Source organism: Ambystoma mexicanum, chromosome 8, assembly GCF_040938575.1.
Source record: "Ambystoma mexicanum isolate Mex_15411 chromosome 8, UKY_AmexF1_1, whole genome shotgun sequence".
NCBI classification, from domain to species: Eukaryota; Metazoa; Chordata; class Amphibia; order Caudata; family Ambystomatidae; genus Ambystoma; species Ambystoma mexicanum.
In genome coordinates this window covers 1,348,554,820-1,348,576,588 of record NC_090929.1, presented here as the reverse complement: position 1 = coordinate 1,348,576,588, position 21,769 = coordinate 1,348,554,820, and positions in this window count along the sequence as shown.

The following is a 21,769-nucleotide window of genomic DNA, read 5'->3' as shown; positions in this document are numbered from 1 at the left end:
CATTCACAGAGGAGAAGTCTTCATTTGCATATCCCGCAAGGGCAGTCCAGCACCGAAATCCTTATAAATTCACCAGACACCTGACATAGGTTACAGCCTTTACACTCCTCATCTGTGAGGTAAGCTGAGTTTCTCTAACGCACAGTGAGCAAGGGCCAAAACATGTGTCTGTGGTAGCGCTTGGTACTCTTGTTCAAAGGAGAATTGCCTAGCATATTTGAGCTGGACTGGCCATGCGTTGGGACCAAACCAATATGCAAATTGATTTTTCTCCCTTGAGAAAGCTATTGTGTGCTAAAAAGTGCTTGTAGACCCTCATCAGATAGGACTACACCCATAGAACATGTTATTTGGCTCTTTTTGTTCTCAGTAGAGGTCCCCCCACACCTTTAGTAATTCGATAGTAAGGCTTTAGAAACTGGGATGCCAGGGTTAGGATGACCACATGACACGAGGGAGGGAAGATTCTATCCATCCCTCCCTCTCAGCTTGCCTGCTTTCTATCCCTTCTTAGATGTCTAACCACTACTTGCACATCAATACCTCCAAGAATGAGGTTCTGTGTGTTCCCCTGCCTCTAGAATTAGCCCTATTCTTCCTCGTTCTAGCTCATTTCTCCTTCTATCATTTCTATTTCCCCTTCAGTTCATAATCTGTGTGTCACCTTTGATTCTGCCCTGTTATTTTCTTCTTATATTTCATCTATCTCTCTTTCCTGTCAATTTCAACTACTTAATATTTGCAAGGCTTGTTGGCTTCTTACTGTTGAGGCTTCTGAACGTCTAATGTTTTCTTTAGTGTTTTCTCAACTTGTCTACTTTTCTAGAGTTCTTCTTTGCCTGTCTGCTTATCAACATGCTCCTATTTGCTCTATTTATCACTCCTCGCTTTGCTTTTTAAGGGGTCTATCCACTCACGATTCAATCTATATCACTTCGCATTTCCTATATTGGCTATCCTTTCAATCCTGCTCTCTCTTTAATATGTTTTGTATTGTTTTCAAATATCTCCATTGGTTAGCACTGACCTATCTCTCCTCGTTGATTTTGTTTTACTCTCCTCATACACTCTGCTCTAAGTCGCTTGTACTTGTATTTGCTCTGCATCCTCCTAGTGCGTCATCTTGCTTTCAATCTTTCTCTATATTCACCCCTAAGCACTGGAATCTCTTCTCTGTCCCTGTTTAAATCCTGTCTTAAGGCCTGTCTTCTTTCTATTTGATTGCTCTTGTTTCATTTGACTTAACTATACTTCTTTGTAAAGCACTTAAGCTTGAATTGCTATAAAATGTATATTACAGGGCCTGCAATAGTGGCCCTGTAGTTATGGTTAAGTTGATCAATCCATGTGAAGAGCACTTTTTGGGTGGCTTATGACTTTGCCGACCTGGATGAATCCTGATGAAACTTTGCAGAAAAAGTACATGGCCCTGTCAGATTGGTGAGGTTTTGTGCAGGGGGGCAAAGTTATAGGGGTGTCCCAAAAGGTGTTGTTTTTTCCTGTAGACGCAATGGAAAATAAATGTTGCTCATGCCTTCAGCCCAAACCGCTGGACGGATGTTCACCAAACTTGCGTCAGGAGTGAGGGATTGGTCCTGTAAGTGTGCTTTTGTAAATATGGTATAAATCTGTTCAGTAGTTTTTTTTTAAAATGGCCAAAAGGTAGGTTACAAAAATTAGTGATATCTGAGTTTGGTCCGTGTGTTCACTTCCCTATTCTGTCCATGGACAGCCCTCTGATTGGGCTAGGGGGCGATGTAATGTCCGCGGACATCATACGAGCCTGCTGATGGAATACTGAAAATCGTGAGGTGCATCACATTTTCTGAAACGTCTGCAATGTTGTGTTTGCAGACAGCTGGAAAACACATTTATGGATATATGGTGGTGTAAAGAAGGGCTGAGAAGGGTGGGGGAGTAGAGAAAAGATGATATGGGGCTATTTCTATAGGTGGAAAAAATATTTTGTAGATGCTTCCGAGTCAGCGGCCAATTTCGGTGTCTGCGGACATAGTTTGTGTTGGAAAGGGGTTCTGGGCGAGTTTGGTTATTTCAACATATATTGTATGTACTTGTTATACAGTCTCATTACATTGTGGTGGCTGTGGCCAGTGGCCAGATTCCTGGCCACATCTGGCCACTGGCTACATTACACTATAGTATTATGTTTATGGTAATTGTAGGTACTGTTGGGGGAGTATACAGTATTTGTAATATGGTGGCATAATACAATTGAAGGACAGTACAATTGATGGTAGCGGATAACATATTTGCATTTGTTTCTTTATAAACATAACAAATAGGATTACATTTAGTAGGATTACTTAGTTGCAGGTCGTGATGAAGGAGACATCTCTCATTCTTTCTCTGTGAAAAAACATAGTATAATATGTTAAGCAGGATAGTTTAAAATGTTTAATTGCATACAATTTCACATATTCACGTACCTTTTAGTCCTTCATAATCACTACATCCTATGTACTATGTTTGGTACAATATTAGTGTGTAGTACACTGTTGTTGTTTTGCCGTTACATAATTATTGGGTCATTGGGAAAAGAAATCCATATAGGAATTTAAAAAAAAACTACTACATGCATGTGAGTAAAGGATTAACACTATGTTTGTTTGAAGTGTGTTGTATTTAAAGGAATGATTAAAGTGCTTAGATAACGTTTGGCGTATTCTAAGTATATTTGTTGTTAGAAGAAGTGTAGTAGTAAGAAGAATTTGGGGTATTTGAAGGGTAGTGCAATGCAGGGTATTGTTAAAGTAGGTAGAGAACTGTTGGCATATTTTAACTATTTTGACTTTTAACAGTAGTATTGTACTATTATGGATGTTGTTAGATACCAGTTGGCATGTTCTAACTGTGGATAGTGCTACAGTTACGTGACTAAATTTGGGTTTTAGGAACATTAAGTAGACATTTGTTAGTTTTGCTGATAACCTATGTTTTACAGTAACAGTTTTGTTACATTGAAACCAACCACTATTTTTAACATATGCAGTTTAGTGGCCTGCAGAGACTGCATGTATGTTTCCATGTGTATGAAATCAGGAAGATTTCATTTATAGGAATGTTTTTGGTCTCTAGTACTTGTAGTAAGTACATAACTAAAACTTGTGGATCTTCCTGTGCGATTATGTTGAATTTCACTATTCCAATATGAAAGTCAAATTCCTGCCTTATACCTGAGACACTGTACGTATTGTCAGGGTTAATTGTGGCTTTTCTATGAAGGACAAACATTTGTAAACCCAACTGGTCTGAGCTGTTCAAGTACACGTTTTCAACAATTGGTGGTAAATGAAAGAGAATATTAATTGCAACATTTGCATACCAATTTACTCCAGTTGTGTTCCTAAATTTTAATGGACCATACAGTTGTGTTTATGTGGTATTTGATGGACCTGCACTTCCTTCACAAGTTGAGACTACATATTTGCCAGTTGTCTCTTCTGGTGTGACATTGTTTTTGTAGAAGTAGTTCTGGGCGTTGTGGTACAGGCACATGTTTTCCAAAGCAGGACTTCTGTTTGGATAGTATGTAATTATTAAAATATTTTTTTAAATGACCTGGCTGTTGGGATAATTTGTGGCTATTGTTTCTGCCTCTTGGTAGGATTTCAGTACTCATTTTCAGGATGAAGCTGGACCAAGGTTTAGCCAGATAATGTGTTCAGATTTGCCATATATGTCTGCAGTTTCATAGCACCCATATTCTCTATGGGAGAGCATTTTTATACTGAAGTTGTATCATTTTCGTGACACTGTTTTGAGGTCTTTTAGCTCTGCTTTCTCAGCTTTGGTGAGATAAGCTGTGACATATCTTGCAACAGCAGTAGAATTGTCTGCAATATATTGTATGTCTATAATTTCATTCCACAATAGGGCAATGATTGAATTGTAATCATTGATGTACTTTGATGCTGTGTCCTTTTTAATGGTGTATGTGTTTTTAGGCAAGGTGCCTTTTATACTATGTCTAACAGAAGACCATAGGTTATTTACTTTTCCTTTTGCAGAAACTGATCTAGGCAAGCCAAAGCGACATTTGGTATAGTATTTACCTTTGTATTTTTATATCTACAGTTTTTTCCACACTTATGTTTTTGGAAGTGTAGGTTTTGAGTATGTAGGTCACTATGTATGGTTTCTGAAGGGATACCACAGGTAATACATTTTTTGAGTAAACTGTAAAACAGTGGGATCACTGTCATGGCCAAATTTGGGAGCATCTTTTATCCACAAAAGCAAGTAGATGTCTGATGCTCCTCTGGCTTAATATTCTTTTCTCTAAAAGAAGTGTTCCACTTCTCCGAGTGGAGGGGTCGTTTTATTGCAGATGAAGTGCAGCATGGCAATAAAGCAATAGTTAAAGTGCCTTGATTCATTCACAGAGTTCTCGTGGTTTATAATGTCTATTCCTTCTGTATTTTGGTTTGCTATGTGCAAAAAGTTGTGCTAGTCATCCTAGTAGTATTCTGCACAACTTAAAGTAACAAACCATGTGGGTGGGCCTAGGTTCCTTAGCATGCAACGCACATCAAGGTGAAGTAGGAACCAGTATTTTTCTGTCCCATGCATGTTTTCCAAGAGCATTGTGATTCTTGACTGCAAAACTTCATCTTTGTCTTCTATATTTTGAAGCAGTTTGATAGCTGACATGTTAAAAAAATTAGAGCCTGTTTTTAATGTGTGTGCACTCCATAACGTAGAGTTGCAAGTTCCCCTTGGAACAGGAGGTGGAAAATGTATTATACATTTTGTCTGAATCTGGGGTTTTCAGAATACATAAAGAGCGATATTCTGATGCAGTTATTTGTGTAGATCATTATACCTATCTTCCTCCTTTTCCTGTAAAATAGAGTAGAGGTAAGGAGCATGCTTCTACACTTTTCTCCCATATGCTCATTGAATGTCTTTTGACTAGACACATTTGATATGTTTCTAATGCATCTTCTATGGTGTCTTTGAAATTAAGTGGGTGAATTGTATGCTGTCCTAAATGTTGGCTGCATTAATAGGATCTATATGTTCAAATTGGCCTTTTGGTGGTGAATCCTGAATTATTTGGATGGTTTCTCTTAAATTCTCCTCTATGTTTATATCTGTTTAGTATTCATTGTTTTCTTTTAAAGATGATGGATCTTTTCTAACCTTGTTAAAGTCAACTAGTTGTGCCACATATTTTTGTCTTTTGTTGGTACACCATTAACTAGTACAATCACTGATTGATCTATTGGCCTTTGTACTCTTAGATTTTCTACATTGTTAATTTGGAAGTGGGAATATTTCTAATTGATTAGTGACCGCACATGATGGCATTTGGTTATTATCAAGCTTTGTATTGCAGTACATGTCAACTATTGAGGCTCAGTTGTTTAGTATTTATTTTCTGTTGTTACATATAAAGATAATTGGAACCATTGGGATTCCTCATTGTCCTCTATTTTGTAGGACATATGTACTGTTTTTGGCTATTTTCATAAAAAGTTCTGCAACAACAGAAACATACTAGATTGGTATTTCAGCAGGTGTATTTTGAACTATTTTGTATGTTTTTGTTAGGTGGTTGGTGTTTGCAAGATTTTCACTAATGTTTTCTGAATGTTTTCTGAAGGTACTACATTTTCTAAGTGAACTTGGGATCTTCTCTATTTCTTGAAGGAGTTGTTTGGCTGTTCCATGTAGGAGAATCTTATTAAAATGTTGCAGTTGTAGAGCAAGGCTTTTTGCATAGTGCAATCCATGCACAAAATTCAGTACAGTGGAATGGTATGCTGCAAACATTTTGATGTGATACAACATGCTTTTTCAAGCAGCTCCTGAAATGCAGGCTAATGAATGTCCTTGCAGTCCAGTGTGGGTGTGCATTGGACAGGAGTCCACGGTTTTTAAAGTTTTCATTTTGCTTCTTTTAGTTTCATAGAGTGAGTGAGGAATTGTCATATAAATGTGAAGGATTGTTGACATACATTGCACATTGAGCTGCATGTCCATTTGTACACAGGACGGATTGTTTGGGTGAAAGGAACAGTTGGTTCAATGTTTGTTGGGGATGTTTTTTTTTCTATTAGGGTTTCTTGTGCCATAATGGTGTCTTCTACCATGTCATACCCTTGGCCTTTACTGTGTAGGCATGTTTTGTTTTGTTCTTGTTTATAAGCCTCTTCGTTGAATTAGGTTTCTATGCTGCTTGTGTCAATCCATTCACCTTCACAGAAGTTTGAAAAGGTATCTATATTGACATAGTGCATGTTTAGAAGTACGTTTTGTAATTGACTGATTAATTTACTTAATGTTTTCATTATTTTTAAATTAATATGAACAACATTCTTTTCAGTAGAAATGTGCTGTCAATTAGAGCTTCGAGGATTGGTCTTATGTGGTAGTCTTTAAGGGTAGAACGTGTCTTTTCAGCTGTCTTCGTAAGATTGTGATGCACTCTACTGTGGATTTATTTTGTAAAATATATTTTTTGGAAGGTTTCACTGTGGCTACGTTAACATTAATAGATATGCTTGGGTTCATTAGTAGTTTTGTTTTTGTTTATACCATTTTTTTAGTTCAAGTTTTTGGAAGAGGGGCCTCAATTTCTTTATAGCTCACTAGTTCAGTTTGGTTCAGTGACATTACTAGCAGTTTTGTTTTAATATTTTCTATACATTGTTTTAGAGGTGGATGGCTACGTGGATTGCGTTTATTCTCATCTGCACTATTTCTTCTTTGTTTTCTACAGAGTTGCTTTTTCGTAGGCATTCTGTATTGTCCATTGGAAAAAAAGAATTTTGGGTGTGAACGTTATGGAAAGTATATGGATTTATTGTGAATGGGTTTGTGAATGTGATGGTAGATATGAATAGAGTGCTGTGTGATTGTGCAATGGGATCATTGTTTTGGGTGGGAAGGTTGTAACAGTAAGTGTGTGTAGAAGTGTGAAGGGTTTGCGTTAGTGAGTAAGAGAGTAGTGGTGTGAATGAATAATTATGGACATTATGATATGTTGAGGAGAACAGTGGGTGTTGTAATGAGGGTGTGTAGATGAGAATAGAATGAGTGTACATGTTGAAATGTAATGATTAAGAGTGCAATAAATGTTGATTTGAAAGGAATACTGTTGGCTAATATACAGCAAAACTATACTGTTACAATAACAGACAGATAGTAATGGACTTACTTTGTAGGATGTCGAGAGTAGTCTTCTTTCTTTTGGTGTCTTCAGGAATGTTCTTCTTTCCTATAACTGTAAAAGAAAGTTATTGGGTATATACGGTAACAGTGAAGTACTTTTAGTAAAAGACATTTTTATTATGAATGTAGGAGGAGTTGCTGGGGGAAAAGAGTTAAACCTTTGTTATGCATAGTCTACTAAATTATTTTAAGTATGTTGTTAGAACAATTGGAGTGTGAGTAGTGCTGTTTGGGAGATAACAAGGAACAGGCCAGAAATGGGCATAAGTAAAAGGTGCATTTGCAGGTTACTTTAGTGCTGCTGATTGTAATGAAAGGAGTGCTCTGTTTCTAGTGCAATGTATTTGTAAAGTGTTGCACTGTTTTTAAACAATGGGGAAACTGTGGCCTAGTAGTAATTCAATGGAGGATTGTTGTTGCAGCAGTTTTGGTTGTCTTATAGTAGAGGTTTGTAAAGAAGAGTATTTTTGGTGGTATACATGTATAGGTGAGCAGCTGGAGAAGGGTGGCAGTGTAAGGGTGTAATGAGTAAGGTTAGAAAGTGTGACAATCATATGGAATGAAAAATGGAAAATGCTGACTGTTTAAAACGGTTAATTCTTAGGAACATTTCTATGAAAGTTAAACAATGGATATGTAAATGTATAGCAGCACTATGTATAATTTGTTTATAAAGAAAATACATGGCGATGGACAAGATGTGTAGAACATTTTTATGTGACACTTGAGTGGAAGTTGAATATGTTGGCAGTACATGTATACTTGCCAATATGATGCATCCCAATATGCAGGCGCTTATTCATTTTGGTTTTTTGTGTTTGTATTGTGGGAGTTGTAGTTGCACTTTTGCATTTACAAGTCCAAGAATACAGAGAAAAATGTAGGGGTGGATAAGCACTTAGAGATTGTAATGGGTAATGTTAGCAAGTAAGCATGTGCTTCAAAGTTATAAAAATTGCACACATCGAGTGGCATTTAAAAATGTTGTACACATTTTTTTTCCATTTGCTTTTATTTATTTTTAAAAGCTACACACAGTGGTGTTGTAAATGTAATCATGCATTTATTATCTGTAATCGAAATGGTACTAAAATAAATATTTTTAAATGCACAGCATTTGTCCATTCTGCATTCCATGTACATGCTATGATTTTCGAGCAGTTATACAGTTTGGTTTTCACTTTGCATTCTGGGAGTTGTAGTCTAAGTTTTTTAATGGTAGCAGTGGTATTAGAAGTGACATAATGCAAAGTAACAATAAACTTGGTAAGCACTTATAGATTGGGATGTGTCATGTTGGCAAGTGTGCATGTACTGCCAACATATTTTACTTCCACGCAGCAATTGGCATTTAAACATGGTGTAGAAATGTTTTCAATGTGGTTTTCTTTTAGAAACATGTTAGAGACAGTGCTGCTATAAATGCATATATATATTTTTTTTTTTATCTCTCAGGCAAAGACTCATAGAAAGAAACATGTTGAAACACACAGCTTTGTAAGTAAATGGGTGGTGGTGACTGCTGCAATACATGGCATTTCATGAAGTGGTTACAAAAGAGAATATGATTATTGAGAAGCTTATTATATAGTAAGCAGCAGTAATCCTGTTTATATTCATATGTAAAAGAGTTGCCTTTTTTTTTTTAAAGTATAATCATACCTGTGCTTTGTCTTGATAGATGCACATGTTGGTGAATCTGCAAAAAGACATCTTGGAGATTTGTATAGTAGTTTTTGATGCAGGTGCTTGTGAGAAACAGGAGACAGGTACTCTGAGAGATTAAGAGTACATCTGAGGTGTTGAACTAAGATGACAGGGTTACATGTACAGTTTTTGGATATGATTGGTATTTTGAAGGCAGCCAATGAGGGAGCGTTAGAAACATGAACATATAAGGGTAGAAGGGCTGCCCTGTGCTACGGGATCCATGGACACTGCGGTAGTCTATGGACAGCATGTATCACCTCTGCGTCTTTCTAGGATGCCTACCATGGAAAGGGGACTATAGGGATTAGCCAATGAGGGGTTCCGGTTGTGGTTTACAGGAAGAGAAGGTAGTTGGTGTTTTGATTGTTGTGTTTAGGGACGATGGATATGGCTATTGCTATGAAAAAGTTCACTCTGTGGATGTTGGTAGATTGTTAGATGAATAATTTGAAAAGGTGCACTGAGTTGTGTGGCATTTGCAGGTTGCATAAAAAGATGTGTTCCAAGGCTTAATGGAACTATTTCCATGTGGAAAGATTATTATTTAAGAATTACATCCAAGGGAAGTATGTAGATGCCTAAATGTGTTTTGTGCACAACTAGAAGAATGTAGGCACCTTGTAAATGAAGGTGTATGTGCTTTTTTAATGGTGTAGGCAAGGCATCTTTTGAAAATGAAAAACATCAAATTGGATGGTGCAAACAATGTTCGGGTTATGGAGTGAATTTTCCTGATTTTGGGAATCAGCTGTGTCTTGGAAATATTCAAAATGCACTGAGAAAGTGTATGTGAAAAAGATGTACATTGCATAAAAACATATGTGTAAATAGTAGGAAATAAAAATCAGAAAAGCAAAACAAATTAAAAAACTGACAAAAATCAAATAAATGGCCCTTTTAAGAGCCACCATTGTACAAGACTTTGGGCCTCATTCCGAGTTGGGTGCAAAGGGATTACCGTCACCGGTAAGGACACTGGTGGCGGTAAACCGTTTGCGCCCTATTCCGAGGTCCCTTAGCGGGACCCTCCTTTAATGCCTGGTCTGACCAGGTGTTGCGGACGGGACCCGTTAAGGGACTTCGGAGCTAATAACGGTACCGCAAATTGCGGTACCGTTATTAGCTACTTCCCCATTCCCATTGAGCCCTATGGGGGCTGGAATGGGAATGGGGAATGTTTTTTTCAATGGGGACTTACCATTTCCTCCAAGGTCGGAATGGACCGGTAAGTCCCCATTGAACCAACCCGGAGGTGGTACCGGTATGGGAGGCAGCTATGGAGCTAATTGCTCCATGGCTACCACCATACTCGGAATGAGGCCCATTGTTTAAATTAAGTGTAAACCTCCCCACCCACTTCAATTGAAAGTTCGGGTCTTTGAGATAACTGGCATGGAAAGGGGATTCCGGAGACCGCGGACAGTCCTGATGTCCACAGACATCAGGCGATCTGCCAGTCAGGTTTCCTGGGTGTGGTGTACATGAAGAGAGGGTGGCTGGAGTTTTGTTTGCTGAGAGGATTGAAGATGGCTATGACTATGTCTTTCAGGAGGCAGAGTGTGTCGATATTGGGGGACTCTTGGATCCATCAGATGAACATGTATGCTGAGCACTGTGGATTGGCAGAACATTAATTTAAAGTCTCATGTTATGGAGTGCGAGGAATGAAATGGCCTGACTTACTCCTGTTTTGTAAGAATATAGTTCACTTAAAACATCCAGACATTATTGTTGTTCATAGTGGAGAGAACAGTTTAGGGTATGTTACCAGGATTTCATTGCAATTTGCAATGAAGGATATATTTGGAAAGTCCAAATTCGAAGATTATGTTTTCAAGCATTGCTGAGAGACAAATGTGGATGCAGTCGAATTTATTTTGTCCGCAAATGGAAAAAGAATGATGCAATGTCAATAACGCTCTGTGTGCTTATTAACGAGATGTTGGCATGACATCTTTTTATAATGAGAACATTACTTTTGACGCTGGCAACATTTTTCAGAGAGATGGAGTCCATCTAACGGATGTGGGTAATTAGATTTTCCTGGAAAACGTCCAAAATGCTTTGAAGCAATTTTTGTGAACATATATAGTATGGATCTAAGTATTCTATAATAGTTGAAATAAAGAAAATGGAAAAACCATTGTGAAAGTTTGAAGAAATAATTAAGTGCAGTAAAATGTTCCTTAGTTTAGTTTATAAAATCACCATTTCTTAACACAAAACAATTAAAATGTTTTTAATTCTCCTAAACTCATGCCTGGATTTTTTTCTGATGGCCGGGGTCTACCGTGCTGTCCGTGGACTATGAAGGTTGCAAAGTGGCATGTGACTTTTATTCTCACTTCTATTTTTCAACTATGAAAGGTGGCTCCTAAAGGAACTTTTTTTAGGTGCTTTATCTGGTTTTACATCTTTTGGGCGTTTTTAAGTGTTTTTGCAGCAGAGGCAAGGTACGGTGGGGGAGGGAAGAGAGGGAAGGGAGGGAAGAGGCACCAACCACAGAGATGGAGGGGCAAGTGGACACTGGAAGATGTTGGGAGTGCCTTAAATTTAAGGTAGGGGACAGTGCTTCTCTTGCTCCTTGACAACTGTCACAAAAGCACTTTGTGATGCCATTTGTGATGTCATCTTTGATGTCCTGGGTGTTAGTTTTAGCAGTGCATGGAGCTACTGTGAGTTATGGTTGCATAGCTTACCATAACAGGCGTATTTCTCTGGTTTTTCTTTTTACTTGTAACCATAACGTCCTTTAACAAAGTTTTTTTCACTGAATTCTAGTGGTTTTTATAAATATTTCATAATGTTACAGCAGTGTATGGAAGTTATTAATAATTCATTTTTTAACATAAATTAAAATATTATGAACATCCTTTACATTAAAATAATATTCTACCCACCATGAAGCAGGCTTGTGTCCGTTGACATATCTGGAAGCAGGTGGCAGCATCTGACCTGAAAAACAAAGAGGACAACACAATTTTCATGTTTCCTTTTCACACAACAAATATACATACCCCAACATTACAAACAGTCAATACAACGCAAACATACATTTACACCCATGTATATGTCCCCATAGTTTTGTACACATTCCTCAATATTAAGGATTATACCAAATAGTAAACATAACTGTACACCTTATTTACGGAATGCATGTCATCAACATTTAGGAACTCATGCACCACATAGAAGAAGAATACAACAATCTGAACCTAGTAAGTAAATATTCCTTCCTTTTTATTGTAAATGTTTTCCATAGGAACTAAATAAATGTAAATAATATATATATCTTTTTTTTAAACATATTTGTATTGTTTTACACATGAATACACATCAACACATTATTCTCCCCAGCTTCCCTCCCCTCCCAGCCCACCCCCCCAACCCCCGGAAGAGTTCCGGTCTTCGTAGGTTTTCTCTTCGGGAACTTTTACATGCTGTATATGTCCAATATTTTGATATTGTGTGGGCACCATTGTTCCATATAGTCTGATTTCAAGTATTCCAGCACTGATCCCCATTCCCTCATGAAGGAGTTGTTTTGGCTCTGAAGATGGTTTGTGATTTTTTCCATGGTCATTTGGGACCACAACTTTTGTAAGCAGGTGAATACCAGTGGTGGGTCTCTTTTTTCCAGCTTTGAGCTATCGTTGCCCATGCTGCGATGACTAGGCCCATAAAGCTCCTCCATTGTGCTTTGTGGAGTCTCTTGGCCGGTGGGTCCTTTAGTCCGCACAACCACACCCTCATTCCCATTTGGTCGCTTCTGGGAATATTTTTGACATTTCCATTTGCACTTCTTTCCAGAAGCCCTTCACTCCCTGACAGTCCCACCAAATATGTCGCCATGTTCCTGCGTCCAGACACCCCCTACAACAGCGATCCGACATATCCGGGTACATTGATTTGAGCCTCTCAGGGGTGTAGTGCCATTGTGTAATTATTTTCAGCCCCATCTCTCTGGTTTGGACGGCCCTGGTGAGTTTTGGGATGCCTGCCCACAGTGTAAATAATATTTTAATAACTAAAATTACTCATTCAATATTGCTACAGAAATGGCAAACACACTTGAATGGCTTGAAGAGTACTTTCCTAAAGATGACATGACCAGTGAAGAATGTATTAATGGTAAATACACACATATATGTTAAAATGCACTTAAATAATGCATGTTAATAATCAATTATTAAATTACATCTTTTACAAATATTTTTTCCACAAATTCGAAGAAGAAAAAACACATTAATCATGAAGTATGAATTGTAAATAGCAACGATGAACAAACTGAAACTGTTGAAACTAAAATTAATAAATCATGCACTCAGAAGTCTCCACTACAAAATCAAGTTGCTGAACTGTCTAATTATTTTGAAAATCATGTAAAACGTAATATTAATTTTAATTGGCCCACATGTACCTGTGACCCTTTCCCTCAACAATCTCCCCAATCATTGTGAGAAAGCTCTCAAACACTTGCGCTATGAAACACTTGTGTACGAGTGAGATATAAATAAAACATCAATCAATCAATCTCATAATAAACGTGTTTGATGAAATGTTTCTCCCAAATTCCCCCAATCATGAAGGTTCAACCTCCAAATTTCCCTATGTATGTTTCCTGCTCGAGTTCCCCTTTCCTTTCTTAAAATAAGTAATTCTAAATGTAATCTGCATATATTAGTCCCACAAATTATTTTTTTGTAAATATATAATGTTAATAACAAAATATAGTGTTCCAATGCTTGTAAAAATGTATTTTTGACATCTGTGAGCTATAATAATGTCTGTCTCTGCATATTTACATGTCAGTGGCACAGTATGGATGTTTCAGTGTCTGTGAATGTGCCTCCTACTCCGCACTTTTAATGCGGATGCCACACTGTGCATGCTATTTGTCATAGATCATGTGCTGGTTTGTGGATTTCGTGCATGCCTGCAGACGTCCGAGATCAAAGTACGTGCTACACAGATATCTTTAAATTCAATGTGTGGCCATTCTATGGACTTTAAAGGAAAATAACCACAAAGATCAAAAATGAATGATCGACTGCACTATAATGTGTAATTGTGAATTATGAACATAAAAAAACACATATAAATTAAAATGTCAAATTCCTTCCCTGTGGGGGTTGTTTTGGATCAGGGTTGCAATGGTATAAAACAACCTAGTTACTACTGATAGGCGAATACAAATAAATGTGATTGAAAAAAAAAAGCAAGGGATGTGCAAAGTGTCATCAGCATTATAACAGCTTTATATTTTTGGTGGCAAAACTTTCACCTTACATCTTTCATATGTGTAATTACCATTTCTTTGATACATTCTACTTCTGGATGACCTAATCTTGCGTGATCTTGAACAAGATTAGTGAAAGTGAAAACTTCCAAACTACGGCAGATATAATGTAAGTAGGCATGCCTATTATGTTTCAATTCTAACATTAAGTTATTAATCCCTCATTAATGTACTTAAGTAAATCTTTCACCATGCTTAGTCCTGGGTAAGCAGACTTACTGCCCTGCTCCTCCCATGGCCTTTTATCGGAGTACCTGCTCCTTTACAGGGTGCCACCCAGCTGATTGTACCGAAGCCGACACGAAAATGGAAAACAAAATGGCCCGCGTCATGGTTGCCTAGCAACAAGGCCTGACGCTGAGAAAGCCACGATTGGCTGCCGCGGCTACTTCCTGGTGCACAGAGCACCGGAAGGCGAGAGCCGGCTGCACACCTAAGGCACAAAGCATAAGGCACGAGCCTGTCTAAGCCTGTCTTGGGCTGGTCTGGGCCACGGGCCGTTGCGCTACGCCCAACCTATGTGCCTACATCCTGCGACTGACTGGGCAACCTCGCTCTCCCCCATGCGACCCTTGCACGGATTGACTAGTCCTACAGGTACATTGCAAATTAACTGTTAACACTGCCTCGACACATTACGTTCACACGTGTCGCCTAACCCCGACTAACTCAGCAGACCTTTTTCACATTTTAATAATACAAGGAGCATCTAGCCCATGCCTGTTGTCACCTGAACTTAGATGTCATCTGGGTTTGCATTTGAATTTATTGCCTAGGTGGCCCTCACAGCTAAAATCCAATTTAGGTGCCTCTCTGGCTTGTGTTTGCATTTGAATGTATTGCCTATGTGGCCCTCATGGCTAAAATCGAATTTAGTGCCTCTCTGGCTTGTGTTTGCATTTGAATTTATTGCATAGGTGGCCCTCACGGCTAAAATCGAATTTAGGTGCCTCTCTGGCTTGTGTTTGCATTTGAATGTATTGCCTATGTGGCCCTCACAGCTAAAATCGAATTTAGTGCCTCTCTGGCTTGTGTTTGCATTTGAATGTATTGCCTAGGTGGCCCTCACGGCTAAAATCGAATTTAGGTGCCTCTCTGGCTTGTGTTTGCATTTGAATTTATTACCTATGTGACCCTCACGGCTAAAATCAAATTTAGGTGCTTCCCTTGCTTGTGTTTGCATTTGAATTTATTGTCTATGTGGCCCTTGCGGCTAAAATCGAATTTAGTGCCTCTCTGGCTTGTGTTTGCATTTGAATTTATTGCCTATGTGGCCCTCACGGCTAAAATCGAATTTAGTGCCTCTCTGGCTTGTGTTTGCATTTGAATGTATTGCCTAGGTGGCCCTCACGGCTAAAATCGAATTTAGGTGCCTCTCTGGCTTGTGTTTGCATTTGAATTTATTACCTATGTGACCCTCACGGCTAAAATCGAATTTAGGTGCCTCTCTTGCTTGTGTTTGCATTTGAATTTATTGCCTATGTGGCCCTCGCGGCGAAAATCGAATTTAGTGCCTCTCTGGCTTGTGTTTGCATTTGAATTTAGTGCCTCTCTGGCTTGTGTTTGCATTTGAATGTATTGCCTAGGTGGCCCTCACAGCTAAAATCGAATTTAGGTGCCTCTCTGGCTTGTGTTTGCATTTGAATTTAGTGCCTCTCTGGCTTGTGTTTGCATTTGAATTTATTGCCTAGGTGGCCCTCACGGCTAACATAGAATTTAGGTCTCCAGGCACTAGTATTCTCTAGGCCGCTCTGGTCAGTGTGACTTCAGCTCCTCCTAATGAGATCCAATCCCGACCCATGTGAAAGATCTTGCAGGTATCTCACTCAGGTAACTATCACAACTATCATGCACGTCAGTGTGCTCCTTCCACTTTACTACACCCTAGCCTTACGGGTTGCCCTAGCCACTCAGTTACCCACTGCCATAACACTCCCCCTTTGGGTTAATCCAGATCAGCCTCCCAATAGTCTGGCCCACCCAAACTCTCACCACCAGGCATTGCCAATTGAGACTGTGACTCCCATAAAGAGTCCTACAGTAACCACCATAGGCCCACATTACTCTAGCAACCTTATCAACCATTACCTTAATGACCCAGCTCTGTGGCTTGAACACTTCGCCAGGAAACCCACACCCAACCAACCGTGCCCCCTCCTCCTTAGAAACAAGAGACGAGGCACGAGACTCCGCCTACGACACTCCCGCAACAACGCCTCCAAGCAAACTACACACACTCCACCTGGATCACCTTCATCCACCACCACTTGTAATACAACCACACCAGGGATTAAACTGCCTGTGTTCAAGGGCACCCTTATCAACGCTAGATCCCTCACAGCACACGCTCTAGACATTACTGACCTCATCACCACCTCTGACCTCGACTTCCTCGCTATATCAGAAACGTGGTTACATGCTGCATCTGGCCCCTTACTATCTTTGGCTTTACCGCCCAACTACAACATCACGCGATGTGACCGTACCACTACCCATCACAGAGGTGGCGGCGTGGCCTTCATCCACAAGAACTCCCTTGACTTAAGAGTGGCATCCGACCAAACTTGAATCAGCTGAGTCGCTGTCAGTCAAACTAGCACTAACGCCTAACCAAACAGCCACCCTCCACCTTATTTATAGGCCCCCAGGTCCGGCACCGACCTTTATCAGTGAAATATGTGAAATATCTACTCTCCTCCTAGACAAAACTAAAAACAATTCATAAACCATCATTCTAGGCGACCTTAACTTAGGTCTTGGTGACACTAAAGATCCTGTGGCATTAGATCTGGAGAATGTTCTAACTGACCTCGGCCTTACCTTGTACATTCAAGAACCTACCCATATCAAAGGCAGAACCCTTGACTGGTTAGCCGGTTCTAACTGCAATATCAAGGTTCTTGACAACACCCCCTGCTTATGGTCTGACCATCACATCATAACTTTTAATATTGAAGTAACCCCACAATCTCCAACATTGATAGCCCCAGCACTCCCTACTAGAAGTAAAAAGGGCATAACCAAGGAAAAACTCCTCCCACTATTACTCCCTGCCCTCAACGCGGCCACTAACACTGGTTTTGATCCTACCTCCCTAGCAGACACTTATAACCAAACTACGCTTATGGCCATAGATTCCATAGTACCTATCAAACTTAGGAAAGCTAAACCACAAGCACATCTTAACTCACGGTTCACCCCACAGTTAAGATTGCTCCGCAAAGCTAAATGAGTTCCGGTCTTCGTAGGTTTTCTCTTCGGGAACTTTTACATGCTGTATATGTCCAATATTTTGATATTGTGTGGGCACCATTGTTCCATATAGTCTGATTTCAAGTATTCCAGCACTGATCCCCATTCCCTCATGAAGGAGTTGTTTTGGCTCTGAAGATGGTTTGTGATTTTTTCCATGGTCATTTGGGACCACAACTTTTGTAAGCAGGTGAATACCAGTGGTGGGTCTCTTTTTTCCAGCTTTGAGCTATCGTTGCCCATGCTGCGATGACTAGGCCCATAAAGCTCCTCCATTGTGCTTTGTGGAGTCTCTTGGCCGGTGGGTCCTTTAGTCCGCACAACCACACCCTCATTCCCATTTGGTCGCTTCTGGGAATATTTTTGACATTTCCATTTGCACTTCTTTCCAGAAGCCCTTCACTCCCTGACAGTCCCACCAAATATGTCGCCATGTTCCTGCGTCCAGACACCCCCTACAACAGCGATCCGACATATCCGGGTACATTGATTTGAGCCTCTCAGGGGTGTAGTGCCATTGTGTAATTATTTTCAGCCCCATCTCTCTGGTTTGGACGGCCCTGGTGAGTTTTGGGATGCCTGCCCACAGTGTAAATAATATTTTAATAACTAAAATTACTCATTCAATATTGCTACAGAAATGGCAAACACACTTGAATGGCTTGAAGAGTACTTTCCTAAAGATGACATGACCAGTGAAGAATGTATTAATGGTAAATACACACATATATGTTAAAATGCACTTAAATAATGCATGTTAATAATCAATTATTAAATTACATCTTTTACAAATATTTTTTCCACAAATTTGAAGAAGAAAAAACACATTAATCATGAAGTATGAATTGTAAATAGCAACGATGAACAAACTGAAACTGTTGAAACTAAAATTAATAAATCATGCACTCAGAAGTCTCCACTACAAAATCAAGTTGCTGAACTGTCTAATTATTTTGAAAATCATGTAAAACGTAATATTAATTTTAATTGGCCCACATGTACCTGTGACCCTTTCCCTCAACAATCTCCCCAATCATTGTGAGAAAGCTCTCAAACACTTGCGCTATGAAACACTTGTGTACGAGTGAGATATAAATAAAACATCAATCAATCAATCTCATAATAAACGTGTTTGATGAAATGTTTCTCCCAAATTCCCCCAATCATGAAGGTTCAACCTCCAAATTTCCCTATGTATGTTTCCTGCTCGAGTTCCCCTTTCTTAAAATAAGTAATTCTAAATGTAATCTGCATATATTAGTCCCACAAATTATTTTTTTGTAAATATATAATGTTAATAACAAAATATAGTGTTCCAATGCTTGTAAAAATGTATTTTTGACATCTGTGAGCTATAATAATGTCTGTCTCTGCATATTTACATGTCAGTGGCACAGTATGGATGTTTCAGTGTCTGTGAATGTGCCTCCTACTCCGCACTTTTAATGCGGATGCCACACTGTGCATGCTATTTGTCATAGATCATGTGCTGGTTTGTGGATTTTGTGCATGCCTGCAGACGTCCGAGATCAAAGTACGTGCTACACAGATATCTTTAAATTCAATGTGTGGCCATTCTATGGACTTTAAAGGAAAATAACCACAAAGATCAAAAATGAATGATCGACTGCACTATAATTGTGAATTATGAACATAAAAAAACACATATAAATTAAAATGTCAAATTCCTTCCCTGTGGGGGTTGTTTTGGATCAGGGTGGCAATGGTATAAAACAACCTAGTTACTACTGATAGGCGAATACAAATAAATGTGATTGAAAAAAAAAAAGCAAGGGATGTGCAAAGTGTCATCAGCATTATAACAGCTTTATATTTTTGGTGGCAAAACTTGCACCTTACATCTTTCATATGTGTAATTACCATTTCTTTGATACATTCTACTTCTGGATGACCTAATCTTGCGTGATCTTGAACAAGATTAGTGAAAGTGAAAACTTCCAAACTACGGCAGATATAATGTAAGTAGGCATGCCTATTATGTTTCAATTCTAACATTAAGTTATTAATCCCTCATTAATGTACTTAAGTAAATCTTTCACCATGCTTAGTCCTGGGTAAGCAGACTTACTGCCCTGCTCCTCCCATGGCCTTTTATCGGAGTACCTGCTCCTTTACAGGGTGCCACCCAGCTGATTGTACCGAAGCCGACACGAAAATGGAAAACAAAATGGCCCGCGTCATGGTTGCCTAGCAACAAGGCCTGACGCTGAGAAAGCCACGATTGGCTGCCGCGGCTACTTCCTGGTGCACAGAGCACCGGAAGGCGAGAGCCGGCTGCACACCTAAGGCACAAAGCATAAGGCACGAGCCTGTCTAAGCCTGTCTTGGGCTGGTCTGGGCCACGGGCCGTTGCGCTACGCCCAACCTATGTGCCTACATCCTGCGACTGACTGGGCAACCTCGCTCTCCCCCATGCGACCCTTGCACGGATTGACTAGTCCTACAGGTACATTGCAAATTAACTGTTAACACTGCCTCGACACATTACGTTCACACGTGTCGCCTAACCCCGACTAACTCAGCAGACCTTTTTCACATTTTAATAATACAAGGAGCATCTAGCCCATGCCTGTTGTCACCTGAACTTAGATGTCATCTGGGTTTGCATTTGAATTTATTGCCTAGGTGGCCCTCACAGCTAAAATCCAATTTAGGTGCCTCTCTGGCTTGTGTTTGCATTTGAATGTATTGCCTATGTGGCCCTCATGGCTAAAATCGAATTTAGTGCCTCTCTGGCTTGTGTTTGCATTTGAATTTATTGCATAGGTGGCCCTCACGGCTAAAATCGAATTTAGGTGCCTCTCTGGCTTGTGTTTGCATTTGAATGTATTGCCTATGTGGCCCTCACAGCTAAAATCGAATTTAGTGCCTCTCTGGCTTGTGTTTGCATTTGAATGTATTGCCTAGGTGGCCCTCACGGCTAAAATCGAATTTAGGTGCCTCTCTGGCTTGTGTTTGCATTTGAATTTATTACCTATGTGACCCTCACGGCTAAAATCAAATTTAGGTGCCTCCCTTGCTTGTGTTTGCATTTGAATTTATTGTCTATGTGGCCCTTGCGGCTAAAATCGAATTTAGTGCCTCTCTGGCTTGTGTTTGCATTTGAATTTATTGCCTATGTGGCCCTCACGGCTAAAATCGAATTTAGTGCCTCTCTGGCTTGTGTTTGCATTTGAATGTATTGCCTAGGTGGCCCTCACGGCTAAAATCGAATTTAGGTGCCTCTCTGGCTTGTGTTTGCATTTGAATTTATTACCTATGTGACCCTCACGGCTAAAATCGAATTTAGGTGCCTCTCTTGCTTGTGTTTGCATTTGAATTTATTGCCTATGTGGCCCTCGCGGCGAAAATCGAATTTAGTGCCTCTCTGGCTTGTGTTTGCATTTGAATTTAGTGCCTCTCTGGCTTGTGTTTGCATTTGAATGTATTGCCTAGGTGGCCCTCACAGCTAAAATCGAATTTATGTGCCTCTCTGGCTTGTGTTTGCATTTGAATTTAGTGCCTCTCTGGCTTGTGTTTGCATTTGAATTTATTGCCTAGGTGGCCCTCACGGCTAACATAGAATTTAGGTCTCCAGGCACTAGTATTCTCTAGGCCGCTCTGGTCAGTGTGACTTCAGCTCCTCCTAATGAGATCCAATCCCGACCCATGTGAAAGATCTTGCAGGTATCTCACTCAGGTAACTATCACAACTATCATGCACGTCAGTGTGCTCCTTCCACTTTACTACACCCTAGCCTTACGGGTTGCCCTAGCCACTCAGTTACCCACTGCCATAACACTCCCCCTTTGGGTTAATCCAGATCAGCCTCCCAATAGTCTGGCCCACCCAAACTCTCACCACCAGGCATTGCCAATTGAGACTGTGACTCCCATAAAGAGTCCTACAGTAACCACCGTAGGCCCACATTACTCTAGCAACCTTATCAACCATTACCTTAATGATCCAGCTCTGTGGCTTGAACACTTCGCCAGGAAACCCACACCCAACCAACCGTGCCCCCTCCTCCTTAGAAACAAGAGACGAGGCACGAGACTCCGCCTACGACACTCCCGCAACAACGCCTCCAAGCAAACTACACACACTCCACCTGGATCACCTTCATCCACCACCACTTGTAATACAACCACACCAGGGATTAAACTGCCTGTGTTCAAGGGCACCCTTATCAACGCTAGATCCCTCACAGCACACGCTCTAGACATTACTGACCTCATCACCACCTCTGACCTTGACTTCCTCGCTATATCAGAAACGTGGTTACATGCTGCATCTGGCCCCTTACTATC